Source organism: Rhamphochromis longiceps, linkage group LG16 (genome assembly GCF_057381845.1).
Source record: "Rhamphochromis longiceps isolate RC_006_pf linkage group LG16, R_longiceps_female_GT1.1, whole genome shotgun sequence".
NCBI classification, from domain to species: Eukaryota; Metazoa; Chordata; class Actinopteri; order Cichliformes; family Cichlidae; genus Rhamphochromis; species Rhamphochromis longiceps.
The window spans coordinates 3,277,683-3,294,506 of record NC_140572.1 but is presented as its reverse complement, the minus strand read 5'-3'; the positions used below and the strand labels follow the sequence as shown (position 1 = coordinate 3,294,506).

Below are 16,824 nucleotides of genomic sequence, written 5' to 3'. Positions count from 1 at the left end.
CACTCTTGGATTTGCTTGAAGAGAAAAGGGTCCCCCACTCGCGCCGAGGCACAGGGCCGTAGCATGTACTTAAAATGACTTACAGTGTACTTAAAATTGATTAGTTCATACTAAAAATTATTTATGTTGTACTTAAAATTACTTACTCAGTAATTAAGATTACTTATGCTGTATTTACTCACAGTGCAGTTTGTGTCTCTTTTCTTTTTAGATTGAGTGACTGCCTAACATGGCCTACACCCCAAAAAGTACAATGTTGTAAGATTTCCAAATAAATTTTGTTTTTCTTGAAAGTTCCATGAAATTACCTAGTAATTAAATTAACTTACAATGTGTGTGAATGGGTGGATGACTGGATATGTAAAGCGCTTTGGGGTCCTTAGGGACTAGTAAAATACCATGTATTTGAAATTAATTACAGTATAATAAAATTTACTTGCGACGTACTTAAAATTACTTAAAGTGCTTCATTGTTTCCTGTGAAAAGCTGACTTGTTACCCCGTTACTCTAGTATAACTAACTGTAAGTATTTGTATGTAAATACAGTTACACGGTAATTTCAACGGTACCTACTCCTTAGTCGGAGGTTGTATTAGAAAGTGCTACCTACTTCACCTTTCTTGTGCATATTTGTGGCACCAACAAGGCAGTGGGTGATTTTCCAAGCTAAAGTGAGGCTGCAGGACACAAGACTGCACCACAGAGCAAAACATGTATTTAGTTATTTAATCGATCAGTTCTATTGATCTGCACGTCCTCTGTATAAGTCCAAGGTCAGCACTCCAAGTATTTCCAGATCACTTTATGACTTATGAAAAGAACTATATAAATCATTTAATACAACTTAAATTTTAAAGAGTTCAAATCAATATGGAAATCTGTCTTTCATTAGATAACTTGGCCATGAGACTGACTTTTAAAGAGAAGACTGTGTTTGCAATTAGGTACCTGATTTGTTCATTTACATTTACTATTTTTCTTTTTTTAAGTGCTTGGAGGTGAATGTTGTTGTGATTTAGTGCTATACAAATAAAACTGAACTGAAAAAATAAAGTTAAATGTTCATCTGATGTGAGTGAGCGATTCTATAAATAATTAAGATTAAGCTATCAAAACAAAGATGTAAAAAATCATAACTGGGATGAAATGTGTGTTGGTGATCTTAATAAGGCTTAATATGTATTGATGAATACATTCTTAGAATATATAATACACATTGTTTTATAGGATATGTGGTGGAAAGATAAAGAGAGAACCAGTAAAGTGACAATAAATAAAATGATTACCATCTTGTCACTACACAGGAAGGAATAATATCCTACAAACATGAAAGTTGGTATGTTGGTTGGTTTGTAAGTTTAAGTGTTTTATTGACTTGTTGCCTGTAAAAAGTACTTCTACTTAAAAATACTCATATTAGCAAGTTTTAGGATGTGGTTAGCGTAGCCTGGTACCTTTAGCTGTTTCAATGAACTTGAGATTATAAAGAAATCAATTGTTTGCATTTCCTCTCAGCTATTTTCTACATTGACACACAAAAGAATGCACAGGTACAATGAAAAGCTGAAACGGCAAAATAAACTTAAAGATAAGGCCAAATGTGTCTTTTCTTTGCCACATGTAGCATCATAGCAATGCAACCTTTTTTGTCAGAAACCACGTCTTTGCAACTTTGTTGTCATCACAAATTCCATAAAACTCGATAAACACAGAGCTTGATTCAAGATGCCCTACACACACTGTCTACCACCTCTTAATGGTGCAAGGAAAGTAAACAGATTCAGAAAAATGTCACAGATGATATGTAGTTCACGAGGAACTGTACCTAGTGGACAGCTACCTTCAGGGAGTTCCTAGAACTCCTAGAACACTTATACTTTATTTCCTTTTAAAAAAAACTTTACAATGACAGAATCTGAAGACCAGGAATGTTCGATTACAACACTATTGCTATGGGCAATCTGCTAAAACAAGCAAGGCAAGAAAAGCTCGCTCAGTTAGACCATTAATTAAAACATATATGAACAAAAGTACTGGGCCACCCGCATGTTAAATCTCAGCCATGGAAACCCACACCATGAGACTACCAGTACACATCAGCATGTGCAGTAGACAAACAGTGATTGTCCAAAACACAACACTCGAATTAAGCTCTAAAAGGAAAAATGCCTGAATTAAATAAAAAGAGAGATGTAGTTCTGTTGTCCATATAGTCTACCAAAATGAAGGCAATCTCGTCCCTTACAGTTCCAGCAGCTTTCCGCTCCATAAAATCTCATAGTGTATGTTTGCATTTATCCTATTAATTAACATCTTTTATCCATTGTCTTTGGACGCTTTAGTCAGATCCATGGGAAACTGTGTTGACATTTCCATGTGTGCATCCGTGTCACATTAACAAAGGGTGGACATTTCCAACCTGAACAGCAAACAGCATTTTTGGCTGTTTCCACATGTGATTGTTTGATGAATCACATGCAAGGGTATTTACCCCGATAAATCAAATTTACACTCTAATTTATCATTTTAACAGATATGTTTTTCCTGCTAATCAAATTGGCCAACATCCACCCACCCATTGTCTTCCACTTATTCAGTTCACACATGTTGCCTTTAATGTCATACAAGTCTTGTTGCAGAAAAAGATGCCCAAGTGCTGTTGGACTAAGCTACATAACCTTCAAAGCTTTTAAAGGGATGTTGATGTTTTTAAAAATATTTCCAGTTTACACGCAAAATATTGTATTCCAGCTGTCTTTGTTACTTCCCATCATTTGAATGTTTTAACTTAATTTTATAGGCATGACTCGAAGGGGCAAACATCTCTTTTGTTCTGGCACCAGCTAAATCTAGTCTTTTCCACAGCTTCTTTTTACCAAACCTGCACCTTTGTGATCGATCTCAGTTATAGTTCAATCCAATAAAAGCTTCAAGCTATCATAAATTATTTGTGATATCTGATACTAAATTGTGCACCAGCCCACAAGAACTAATTATTTTGATAATCATGGCCAAGATCAAGGTTAATGACTCCCTCAGGCTAGAGTGTGGGTTACATTATCTTCAAAAACAAGACAAACATTTACATTTACTTTATTCATGAACAGTGCTTTTTCACCTGAAAGAAAATCCTAAAAAACCCCATGAAAGATGATGGGGTATGTGGTTGTATTTGTGAGATACCTTTTCAGCTGAGTAGAAGTAATTCTCCTTGATTCGTTCCCAGTCACACATCCAAATGAGTTTGGATGAGAAACACAGCAGGGGGCCTGATGGTGCCCTGATATCCCAAACCCAATCTAATCCATGCCTCTACATGGAATCATTGTCCCGTCTGTTGAATCTGCAATGAATTTATGCATTGCAGATGTGTTTGTTGATAAATAAATACATACATAAATACACAAAGAAAGAAGAAACACTCTAAACTGAAGTCAAACAAAAGGAACGGCTGAAAGAGTCATTTTTAATGTAGTGGCTTCAGTTTGGTATCCCAGAGTGCAGGACAACAGACGGTGTTTTGTGATGAACTGGAATTTTTCTGTATGTATTTATCCGTGACACAAATGCATATTTTCTGTTTAGATATAACAGTACTTCTGTCCTGGAGAAAATACATTTACATGCTAAGTGTCAATCAGTTAATTCACAGAGCGTTATAAGCACACAAAGCTTATCAGCATGTTTTTATTCACTGCTTTGCTTTTATGGATGCAATTTGACAGTTTTTGACAGTTTTTGGGACATACTTTACATCTTTATAATGGTCACTTTGTGAAAAACATGAGGCTTTTCCAGGAAAGGAGAATCTTTTGAATATATATGAATCTTCAGCTTTTCTGCCGCATAATCAAAGATAAGAATTGGGCTCTAACCCTCTTTTGCCTTGAAATACTGATATTTCACCAACTGCAATAGTGGCTTGCAAAAGTATTCGGCCCCCTTGAACTTTCCCACATTTTGTCACATTACAGCCACAAACATGAATCAGTTTTACTGGAATTCCAGGTGAAAGACCAACACAAAGTGGTGCACACGTGAGAAGTGGAACCAAAATCAGACATGATTCCAAACATTTTTTACGAATAAATAACTGCAAAGTGGGGTGTGCGTAATTATTCAGCCCCCTGAGTCAATACTTTGTAATTGTAATAATTCCCTCAATTACTTTGTAAATAAGGTGATGGACTTGAGATCCAAAATTTCCTCAAGTTCCACCCCTTATGAAGATACCCCTTGCTGTCTTGGATCATTTACCTCCTTTTCTCCAATCACACTTAATGACTTAATTATAGTTTTAGGTAAAGTGAAATCCTCATCATGCTCTACATTCTAAAATCAGCCAGGTTCTTGCCTCTTTCCGTCCTTCAGTCAAGTCAAATATTGAATATCTTGGAGTAATATTTAACTCTTCTCTGGGCCTTGACTCTCATGTAAAATCTTTGTCTCATTCCTGTTTCTATCATTTAAGAAACATCTCTAAACTGCGACATATGGTGTCTTCAGCTGAACTGGAAAAACTCATTCATGCATTTGTGTCATCACGCTGAGATTACTGTAATTCCCTGTTTACTAGTTTGGATAAATCATCTTTCTCTCGCCGCCAGGCAATACAAAACGCAGCAGCCAGACTACTACACTCAACAAAAATATAAACGCAACACCTTTGTTACTGCTCCCATTCCCCATGGGATGGACGTAGAGACCTAAAATTCATTCCAGATACACAATATAACCATCCCTCCCAAACAGTGGTCACAAATCAGTCCAAATGTGTGGTAGTGGGCACATCTGCTATATTGAGATAATCCATCCCACCTCACAGGTGTGCCACATCAGGATGCTGATCTGACATCATGAGTAGTGCACAGGTGTACCTCAGACTGCCCACAACAAAAGGCCACCCTGGAATGTGCAGTTTTTTGCGCTATTGGGGGTCTGGGGACCCAGAACCGGTCAGTATCTGGTGTGACCACCATTTGCCTCATGCAGTGCAACACATCGTCGCATGGAGTCTATCAGATTGGCAATTGTGGCCTGTGGAATGTTGGTCCACTCCACTTCAATGGTTGTGCGAGGTTGTTGGATATTCGTGGGAACTGGTACACGCTGTCGTATACGCCGGTCAAGCACATCCCGAACATGCTCAATGGGTGACATGTCCGGTGAGTATGCTGGCCATGCAAGAACTGGGACATTCTCAGCTGCCATCTGCCCTGAACAATGTGAACCATGATTCATCCGTGAAGCGCACACCTCTCCAACGTGCCAGACGCCATCGAATGTGAGCATTTGCCCACACAAGTCTGTTACGGCGACGAGCTGGAGTCAGGTCAAGACCCCGATGAGGACGACGGGCATACAGTTGAGCGTCCCTGAGACGGTTTCTGACAGTTTGTGCAGAAATTGTTTGGTTGTGCAAACCAATTGTTCCAGCAGCTGTCTGGGTGGCTGGTCTCAGACGATCTTGGAGGTGAACCTGCTGGATGTGGAGGTCCTGGGCTGGTGTGGTTACACGAGGTCTGCGGTTGTGAGGCCGGTTGGATGTGCTGCCATATTCTCTGAAACGCCTGTGGAGACGGCTTATGGTTGAGAAATGAACATTCAATGCACGGGCGACAGATCTGGTTGACATTCCTGCTGTCAGCATGCCAGTTGCACGCTCCCTCATTGCTTGTGGCATCTGTGGCATTTTGCTGTGAGACAAAACTGCACATTCCAGGGTGGCCTTTTGTTGTGGGCAGTCTGAGGTACACCTGTGCACTACTCATGATGTCAGATCAGCATCCTGATGTGGCACACCTGTGAGGTGGGATGGATTATCTCAATATAGCAGATGTGCCCACTACCACACATTTGGACTGATTTGTGACCACTGTTTGGGAGGGATGGTTATATTGTGTATCTGGAATGAATTTTAGGTCTCTACGTCCATCCCATGGGGAATGGGAGCAGTAACAAAGGTGTTGTGTTTATATTTTTGTTGAGTGTAACTCGTCCTACCAAGCGTGTTCACATCACTCCCATCTTATATTCTTTACATTGGCTCCTGATAGAGTTTAGAATTTGCTTTAAAAATCTTGTTTTAACATACAGAGCACTAAATGGCCCCAGATTATTTATCCAAGCTTCTTATAAAATACACTGCTGCTTGTCGTCTCCGCTCAGACTCAGAGTCTGTTGGTTGTTCCCCTTACACGACTGAAGACAAAAGGGGGCGGAGCCTTTCAGTCTGTTGCACCAAGGCTGTGGAATAGTTTACACTACAATTACGTTTGCTTGACTCTGTGGATTCTTTTAAAAAGCAGTTAAAAACGTTTCTATTCAAACAAGCCTTTTGTTGATCTACATATTTTATATTCTTTACATTTGATCTTTTACACTGTGTATAATGTCTATTGATTGTATTGTTTATTTTAATATTTGTGTACAGCGCTTTGTGACTGCCTGTCTGTGAAAAGCGCTTAATAAATAAACTTTACTTACTTACTTTGTAGAACCAGCTTTTGCTGCAGTTCCAGCTGCCAGTCTTTTAGGGTCTGTCTCTACCAGCTTTGCACATCTACAGACTGAAATCTTTGCTCATTCTTCTTTGCAAAACAGCTCCAGCTCAGTCAGATTAGATGCACAGCGTTTGTGAACAGCAGTTTTCAGATCTTGCCACAGATTCTCGATTGGATTTAGATCTGGACTTTGACTGGGCCAGTCTAACACATGGATATGTTCTGTTTTAAACCATCGCATTGTTGCCCTGGCTTCATGTTTAGGGTCGTTGTGAACCTCCGCCCCAGTCTCAAGTCTTTTGCAGACTCCAAGAGGTTTTCTTCCAAGATTGCCCTGTATTTGGCTCCATCCGTCGTCCCATCAACTCTGACCAGCTTCCCTGTCCCTGCTGAAGAGAAGCACCCCCAGAGCATGATGCTGCCACCACCATATCTGACAGTGGGGATGGTGTGTTCAGAGTGATGTGCAGTGTTAGTTTTCTGCCACACATAGCGTTTTGCATTTTGGCCAAAAAGTTCCATGTTGGTCTCATCTGACCAGAGCAGCTTCTTCCACATGTTTGCTGTGTCCCCCACATGGCTTGTGGCAAACTGCAAACGGGACTTCTTATGGTTTTCTGTTAACAATGGCTTTCTTCTTGCCACTCTTCCATAAAGGCCAACTTTGTGCAGTGCACGACTAATAGTTGTCCTATGGACAGATTCCCCCACCTGAGCTGTAGATCTCTGCAGCTTGTCCAGAGTCACCATGGGCCTCTTGGCTGCATTTCTGATCAGCGCTCTCCTTGTTCGGCCTGTGAGTTTAGGTGGACGGCCTTGTCTTGGTAGGTTTACAGTTGTGCCATACTCCTTCCATTTCTGAATGATGGCTTGAACAGTGCTCCGTGGGATGTTCAAGGCTTGGGAAATCTTTTTTTAGCCTATGCCTGCTTTAAATTTCTCAGTAACTTTATCTACAGAGCATGATGAGGATTTCACTTTACCTAAAACTATAATTAAGTCATTAAGTGTGATTGGAGAAAAGGAGGTAAATGATCCAAAACAACAAGGGGTATCTTCATAAGGGGTAGGACTTGAGGAAATTTTGGATCTCAAGTCCATCACCTTATTTACAAAGTAATTGAGGAAAGTATTACAATTACAAAGTATTGACTCAGGGGGCTGAATAATTACCACACCCCACTTAGCAGTTATTTATTTGTAAAAAATGTTTGGAATCATGTATGATTTTGGTTCCACTTCTCACGTGTGCACCACTTTGTGTTGGTCTTTCACCTGGAATTCCAATAAAACTGATTCATGTTTGTGGCTGTAATGTGACAAAATGTGGGAAAGTTCAAGGGGGCCGAATACTTTTGCAAGCCACTATAGTTGCAGCAGTTTTGTCGGCTGCACATCCATGATGCAAATCTGCTGTTACACCTCATCCCAAAGGTACTCTGTTGGATTAAGGTCGGATGACATTAGAGGAGTAATTCAACTCAATTTAATTCATTTTTATTTATATAACTCCATATCACAACAATAGTTGCCTTAAGCAGAGTTAACTCACTGTCATGTTCAATAAAGCAGTCTGAGATCATCTTACTAACATGTGACAAGGTGTGTTATTCTGCTAAAAGTCAGAAGGCTGGCTGTAGCTCAGGAGGTAGAGAAGGTCATCTACTGGTTGGAAGGTTGGTGGTTTGATCCCTGGCTGCCAAATATCCTTGGACATGATATTAACCAAGATGTGTCCATCAGAGTATGAATTGTGTGAACTTAAACATGAAAAAGGTGCTCGTGTGAATGAGAGATGTTGTATAAGAGGGTTCTGGGAAAGTAGAAAAGCTTTATAAGAATCAGCCCATTTAAGCTCAGCATACACGATTTTTCAGTCGTGCGACCACTTTGGGGATCTGCCCGAGTTTGGCCTTAATCGTGTATCATGCATCTTGTAGTATACATGGGGAAGCAATTAACACCTCACGACCAGCTCCCGATCATCAGTCATATGGTCTCAAGAAAATCAAACCTGTTTGAAATCCTGTCGGCCCTCGTCAGAGTGTCAATGCTGCCTCTCACACTGCACACGCGCAAACAGAAATGGAAGTAGAAAGATGGAGCAGCACGGCAGTGCGGTGTGAGATCTGGACACAAGTAATGGAGGCACAACTTGTAGAACTTTGGCAAGCTCATCCGAGCCTTTTCGATGTGGCCTCACAAATTTATCACGACCAAAACAACCGTGAAAAGAGTTGGATGGAAATTGCTGCTCAATCACAGCTGCCTGGTCAATGTTCTCCATTAGCAATTTAGCAAAGTTGATGGTGGTGGTGTGTATCTGAGTGAGTGAAAGACAGAGAGGGAGGGACAGATTTTGTGTTATAAGCTTCATGTTATGGACGCACAGTGTGAGCACTCAGGTCGCATCAGAGCATCAGGCCGTATAGTGTGAGACTCTGCATCGTGACCTACGAACTTCTAACCCCTGCGATTCAATCGTACAGTTTGAGCTGGAGCTGAATAACATGACTAAAAAAATTGCACAGTGTTTGCCCAGCTTTACCAGAAGAGGGTCACTGTGGTCATAAATGGATAGAGAAGAATTCTTGGGTAATCTACCCTCATGAAGGGAAATTTAAATGCTACAGTATTATGTATTTAAACACCATTTAACCAATACCCAAGTAATGCTCTGTGGGCTCTAAAGGACCAAAGGGTCTCAAAGAAAATATCCCCCAAATCATAACAGCACCGCCATCAGCCAGAATCATAGATACAAGGCAGGATGGATCTGTGCTTTCATGTTGAAATTATGACTGTGCTGCACCACTGAAATGATGGGCCAACTCATCTCCCGTGCAACATACACTGTAAAAAAAATCCGTAAAAATACAGTACAATCTACTGTATAAACGTGAAGGAATTTTCCGTATTAGTCATTTACAGGTATTTTTCTGTATTTCTCAACTACTGCAATGCATTGTGGGAAAAAGAACCTGAAAAGGAGGGAAAAGTAAGCGCAAGAGCAGCCATTAGGCTTCTTTCAGGCTTCATCTGGATTTTGGATTCTGAAGTTGGAGAAACTGCCTTCAAATTTCTGTGGTAAGTATTAAAACTCATGTTTCGTTTTATTAAAATAATGTTTTTCAAAAGACTCCGTGTTTTTATTTAGAAAGAATTGTTAATTTATTTGTTAACTGGTTTCGGCTGTCTCCAGACAAGTCAGGAATATTTTGCTGACTCATTTTTTAAAATAATTGTTATTTAGGTTTAACATGACTTAAGCTTTATTTTAATTAATGTTAAAATAATTTTTACTGTGATACCACCAGTTTTGCCCTTCAGTGGCTGAACCAGTTTTCATAAATATTATAGTTAGCTGTCTGTGTCTCTCTGGGTATTACACAGCTGTGACTGCTAACTAGCTAATTAGCGAAAGTCAGCGATGTGGATAACTGGGAAAGTGAGAACTTCATGGTTCTAGAAATTATTCTAGGACTCTAATAAGTACTGTATCAATACCTGTGTTTTACAGTTGGCTCTACTGTACACTTTAAAGGGTTTCAGGCAAAGTTACACTAACCCTAGTTTAAGCCTCAGACCTTCCTGGCTGACGCTAGCAAATGCTAATGTTAGCCTCTGATTTGGGCTGCTAAAGTAAAGACTTTTAGCTAGCTGACCAGCATAGATTATTTCGGTGGTTAACAGACTGTAGTGGTAAAATTATTGAAAGTATAGTTTCACCTCAGCACATTTACAATTACAGTATGTCTATTTTGTAGCACATAGAAATGTTTAGTTAATATTTACAGACAGACACATTTTCTCTGTAACTGTGTTTTTACTCCAACATTTGTTGAAAATGTAATTTATGAAATGCTGAGCAGCATTTCTTGTATGTGGAATATTTTTGTCACCCCACTGTGCTAATGTGATTAAATACTAAAAATTATTACTAAAAAAATTCAATAATAAATCAATAATAACTATTTCTTGATTGAACTATAATGTAAGCGCAGTGCTGGTGTGCAGGGGCTCTATATGCCTTGTCTATATCAAGCTTTTAGCCAAATATAAGCAGAGATATTTGTATCTTTCTTAAAAATCCAGATCCTTACAGATTATTTGAGAAATGGATCAACAGCTATCACTACTTGAAGCACTTTAAGTCCTGCAGTGGAAAAATATCCCTTATTTCACCTTTGATCACACACTTTGGTTTTCCAGTGCAGAGCAATGGCCAAGAAAAGGAAAGACTTCCCCGAGTGAAAAAAAAGATGAAGATACAAGCTGGTGATGATCCAGAGCAGCTGGTCTCAGGAAATGAAGAAAAACCCTGATCACCTTCTCTACAAACACAAGGTGAGTTTAATGTTGTGGTTGATTTAGTTTTTCAAGGTATGTATGTTACTTTAATTATAAACTGCTTTTGTTGCAACAGAATGGTGTTATGTGTATGCAACTCTACGTGAATTATAATCCTTTGTAGGGCTGCGTGATATGACCAAAGTCTCATATCCCAATATAAGACGTATCTCTTCTGATAACGATATATATCACAAAATAGTGCATTTTCTGTAAATTCTGTGATTCTCGGGCAACTCGACTTATGTGAAATGTTTTCAGTTGGGCGTCGTGTACCTGGAGTCGAGTGTTTTGACCGATGCATGAAACTATACATTTTTAGACATGAGTTTAAATGGCCGCCATTTTCTTTCTGAGTATTTATTAGACGGCGTGCTGCAAGGAAAAGCCTGTTCTAACGTTTGAGTCTAAGGATTATTTTGAGCACCTGACGACTCTTTTTTGCTTTTCATTCGTAAACTCTCTCGAAACTCTTTCATGTGATTCTTGTGTAGGTGGTTAAAGAGGTTTGTCGTGTTCGAGTGGTGGTGGGGACCAGTTTGTGGCATAATTTGCATAGTACAGTTTTCTGGGGCGTGTCAGACTTTTCATAACCAAACCATGTCCATGCTACAGAGGTAGCCCCTCATTTAACAATAAGGTCCTCGATTTCTTTTGACTGGTCCTTCTGGTTCTGCCTCATCCTTGCTGGCCATGCTGGTATTCTCTGTGCCTTCATCTGCGTGGTGACTGTAAGCACCATTTATAGTTACTTGATGTTTTTATTTGAGGTCATTTGTTTGATGCATATTCTGAAATTTTATGTTTGAGAATAATGTATATCATTTCAGTTTAGTTTGAAAAGTCTCAACAGAAACTTGAGCTTTATTGTGAAAGGTTTATGTGGAAAATAAACAAGCGAACGGCGGAGCCACACGATGGTTTTATCCTCATTGTTGGTAACGAAAGTACGCGTAAAAACAGTCACTTGTCCGTCCATAGTGTGGTTATTTTAAGTATAAGAGAAGGAGAGAACTTTAAGAAATAATATAGCAACTACAGTGACCATCAAAACCATGAAAAAAATATTGCCGTAAACAGTTTATTTTGCAACACCACAAAACAAAGAATAGTGTATAATATGAAACGATAGACATTTTTATATCGTAATCTGATATATATCGTCATATCGCACAGCCCTAATCCTTTTTTTGTTTATGTTGTTTATGCTCTAGGTAAAAAAAAATTATAAAAATACAAACTTTTTAAAAATGTCTTGTTGTTTCTCTTTTTTTCCTCAGAATAAATTGCGACTAGTCTCAATGGCTGACACGGAGGAGCAACACAGCGACACGTTAACTCCGACTGCTGCAGTTCCTGTATGAACTGAGCAACTCTTAAAATCCAAGGAAAAGCTGAGTGTATTTTACTTAAAGCTCAGATGGACCTTGATGTACTAACATGCAGGCTGCATTCAGGACTTTGTCACACTGTTATATGAAGAGCGGTAACAAGACTTTGTAGTAATTTGTCTTACTATTGTCTTATTTGTTGTGATTTAGGGTCTGTGCGCACAAGCAGAGGTTTTTGTTTGTAACTGTAACCTCGTTTTCAGAGCCTTGTCTAACATTTAATGGTCATGAAATATGTCAGACTTTTTCCTCTACTTAACCAGCTTAGAGAATTTGAACACCGTGGAGAAAAAGGTGTGCATTAAGGATTTTGAACTATGATGTTTAAGTGTTGTCACTGCTGAGGATTCGTGGACACAGATCCTTATTCACTATGCTGCTGTTTACAGTTTAACTTTTCATCAGAACAAGCACTTCTAATTATACTTTGCTCCTCACTGACAAAACAAGTCCCGTAAATACACTTTTATCTTTAAGTTTGGGACAGTAATCTGTCTTAATTTATTATGTGTTGTAGTTATCATATGGGGAAAAGTCCTGTGGTTATCCATCAGTCCTGTTCGAATAAACCCAAAGTTCAGGAACATCTTCTTTAGATCTGTTCAGTTGTATTCATGTGGCACCACTTAAACAGTCAACAAATTTTGACTCAAGTATGTTATATTGTAAGGTAAAGAGCCCAAAGAGTTAATCTCAGACAAATGTTCACACAAATGTGAATTACATTCACTTCATTAATGAAGTGAATGCAATTCAGTAATCAAAGGTGTTTGGCTATAACTGACTACATGTGTATACTGTATCATAAGTGGACAGAGATGGATGTAAACCACACCTTAACCATTTGGCTGAGGCAAAACTACCACAAGGCAGTGATTCTAACTAAAAGGTACTCTGGATATTATTAAATGTGAACATGTCGTTAAATATGACATTTTTTGTTTGTCAGGTGTCCTGTTTGAAGAAAACACTTGGTAGCCACTTGAATGAATGTAAATAAACACATTTACATGAGGGCAACCTGATTTCAAGGAAATAAAAATGCTCAAATTTGAAAGCTTGTGAGTTATTTTGTTCATGTATCAGCTGTTTAGTAGTTTTGTGACAAGATGGATGCTGTCATTATATTTAAGTATAGTGTTTGAGTTAAGGAGAATAAAAGAATATTTAACATTAATTGTACCAATGTTGTTGTGTACGAAGCACAAATTAATTTAAGTTTTAATTTATGAATTTTTGAGTACATGGTGTACTAGGTTGTAATTGCATAGAAATGTACGTTTAAGGATATAAAGAACTATATTTAATGAGTTACAGTGAAAAGAAGTGCTTGGAAATAGTAAATTTCAATTTTTCTATTAACGGAAAATATCAGTTAATGATACAGAAAATATACTGTGAATAAACGGAATTTTCTGTTTTATAGCTGAAGGAAATGTCCGTAAATAGTACAGAGAGTATACTGTAAATCTACCGAATTTTCCGTTTTATCATTTACAGAAAGGTCCGTCAAACCTCCGTAAAAAAACAGAAAATGTACTGGCAGAAAATTACCAGGACATTTTCTGTTTTTCTACGGAATATTTTTTTACAGTGTATTTATTTTTACAGAAAACTGTAAAGACAGAAAAATGTCTGATTAATCAGTTCTTTCGGCGCGCGGGCCGTACGCTGCCTCTTCACCACTACACTACTTCTTCTAGTCTAGCGTCAGCTACCGATGCGTACAAGACCGAGCGCCCTCCTCTGGTGGAACTTATACAACAGTAAAACTGACATTACAGTGGCCCGCTAAAAGAAAGTGGCTACTATTTTCATGTCTCTGTCTTTAACATAGTGCCACAACTGTATCATCTGAACATTGTAGAAACCAAGACTCATCAGACCTCGTCCAAACCTGTCCACCTGGTTATTTGTTTATTTGTCGTCTCCTTCTCTGTCCTCTGGAATAAACAAGGCCAGCCGCTGAATATTTTTTCTTTTTCAGACCATTGATATGTGCACAACATGTTAAATTGTATACATATATGATACATATATTGTATACGAGGCAGAGAAAATGTGCAGGTGATTGTGTATATAAAGGTTTCACAGGCTGTGGAGGTGAACCTCACTCTGTGATGACATACACTGTCTATTTAACTGTCAGAAAACCTTTCCCCATCTTTGTACAATATAAACTTTAATTTGCAGCACACAAATGTACAGTACACACATTTTCACCCTGGCATCAGGTGTGATGGCGCATGGCAGCAGGTTGTCTACTTATTGTGAAGCAGCTTATGCAGGTGCCTCAGAGGTCTGAGAGGGTCAGGGGTGTGAGGCAAAGGGGACACTCATCCTTCCACTCCTTACAGCTTCTTACCCTGCACCTGTCTGCAATGTGGAGGTTTGCACAGGAACTTGAGCTGGGTCAGGAGGAGCAGTTAGCAGCTCCCAGGACACATTTTGGGTTGGTGGAATGTCCAGAGCATGTGTTGTGTGTCTGCATGTTTTTGAAGCCAGTTTGAAGTGTTAAAGCTAAACCTTTCCCGGTTGCTTTATACACTTGTGCTTATGTAGATACGACTTAACATACTACATAAGCACGGTGTCTATCTCAGTTATATGCAGTGTTGGTCAAGTTACTTGAAAAAAGTAATCAGTAACTAATTATGGATTACTTCCCCCGAAAAGTAATCCCATTACTTTACTGATTACTTATTTTCAAAAGTAATTAGTTTCTTAGTTACTTCTTACAAAATGATTTACAACCTGAATAGGTAATAAAACAATAGATCTTTCAGCCCAATTCTACTTTTTCTGCATAATCCATCATATAAAATGTAATCAAATGAAAAAGTCTCTTTTTGAAACTAGTTTTATTAGTTTTAATCTTTTAACTTTACGCATGAAGCAAACATTAAAATATATGCAGCATTCTCTGACTGGAAGAAATTTGTTTAACATTTAAACCTATTTTCTGCACATTCCAGCACATAAAATAAAATAGTTTTTTGTGTTTACACTCACTCTTTCAAATAAATGCACGTAAAACACAGCAGAAACTAAATAAAGTCAAAGACTCAGCGGTCCTGTTGCTCTATTTTCACCTGTATAGGAGGAGTGGGGCAGGCGGAGGTTTGCCCTGGTGCAGGTGTGTCGTAGCGGTCAGTGGAAGGATCTGGGAGTTTCACATTCTCGTGGCAGCGTACTGTCGGTGCTTGCTCAGACGTTTAGGGGTTTCTTTCGCTGTAAAAAGAAGTTTTCTTCCCACGTAGTGAGCAGCAGACGCTAATGTTTTTGTCACTTTTTACGGAATTTAGTAACGCAGCGTGCTTATGGGAAAGTAACAGTAATCTAATTACCTTTTTTGCAATAGTAATCCCTTACTTTACTCGTTACTTGAAAAAAATAATCGGATTACAGTAATGCGTTACTTGTATCTCTGGTTATATGTAAGAACCTGCTCTACAGATGCAGGAGGCCCTTTTGTTCAGATGCTTAGGTTTGAAACATAACATGACTATAAAGATACACAAAGCAACCAAAGGATATATGGATATGGATATTCTCACTGCATTTTCCTTTTCTGTTAAGTAATGGATTAGCTATGATATAATATACAGTGCTCCCTCGTTTATTGCGGGTGCTACATTCAAAAAATAACCCGCTAAGTGAATTTTTTTTTAACAATTATTATATATAATTTAAGGCTGTAAAACCCCTCACTGCACACTTTATACACTTTTCTCAGACAGGCATTAACATTTTCACACTTTTCTCTCTTGTTTAAACTCTCTTTAAGTTCAAACCTTCGTAAAAGTCCAGTGTTATAGAATGAAACCAAAGATCAAAACCTGTTTTCAGTCCCAAACATTTATTTGAGAAATAAATATACAGTATATTTGTTTTCCTATAATTTATAATGACGGATTTTAGAACTAACGAATTTAAATTTAATGATCAACCTACGAGGTCGGATACATAAGAAATTATTAATAGTGACTCAGGAGTATTTCACAGTTCCTCTGACCACGCCTCTTCGTCCTGGCGTCGCTTCACTGTAGTGTCTTTTTTCACTGAAGGCCAAGGTGCCGGTGTCTTTTTACAAGATAAGAACATAGTTATGGGTAGTTGTTGGCGCTCTTTTTTCTTCTGGTCAAGTAGATTCTTATAAACAGACATGCCACCTTCGATTATGTTTGAGAACTGTAATGAACGAAACATCAAACATCTTGCGCAGCTAGCTGAAGTTCATTTGCCATTCTCACCATGGTTGCCAAGCGATCAAATGTTAGTCCATCCTCCTTGTCTATATCAACACTTGCGTCCTCTTCATCCTCTTCTCCCTCGTCCTCGCTTGTCAGCTTTGTCATCTCTGCCAGGTCTTCATCAGTCAGCGGTTGTGACTGCGTATCAATCAGGGCATTAATGTCATCAGGAGTCATATCATTAAAGCGATCTCCCCCAAGCAGTTTAGCCAGATTCACAGCTGTATCTACCGCAGAGTGATGGATCTCATCAAGAGAGCATTCGGTAGGGTTGTGCACTGCTTCAGGCCACAGTTTTTTCCAGCAGGCATTTAAAGTTTCAGTTT

General features: G+C 38.7%; 1 long non-coding RNA gene across 1 annotated transcript; it reads left to right on the top strand.

The window, feature by feature from the left end:
- The first annotated feature begins 9,421 nt into the window (after positions 1-9,421).
- On the top strand, positions 9,422-13,302 carry LOC146650385 (uncharacterized). Its single transcript, XR_014908029.1, has 3 exons — positions 9,422-9,591; positions 10,717-10,851; positions 12,135-13,302. It is a non-coding gene; the product is annotated as an uncharacterized LOC146650385 (long non-coding RNA).
- The last annotated feature ends 3,522 nt before the right edge of the window (positions 13,303-16,824 follow it).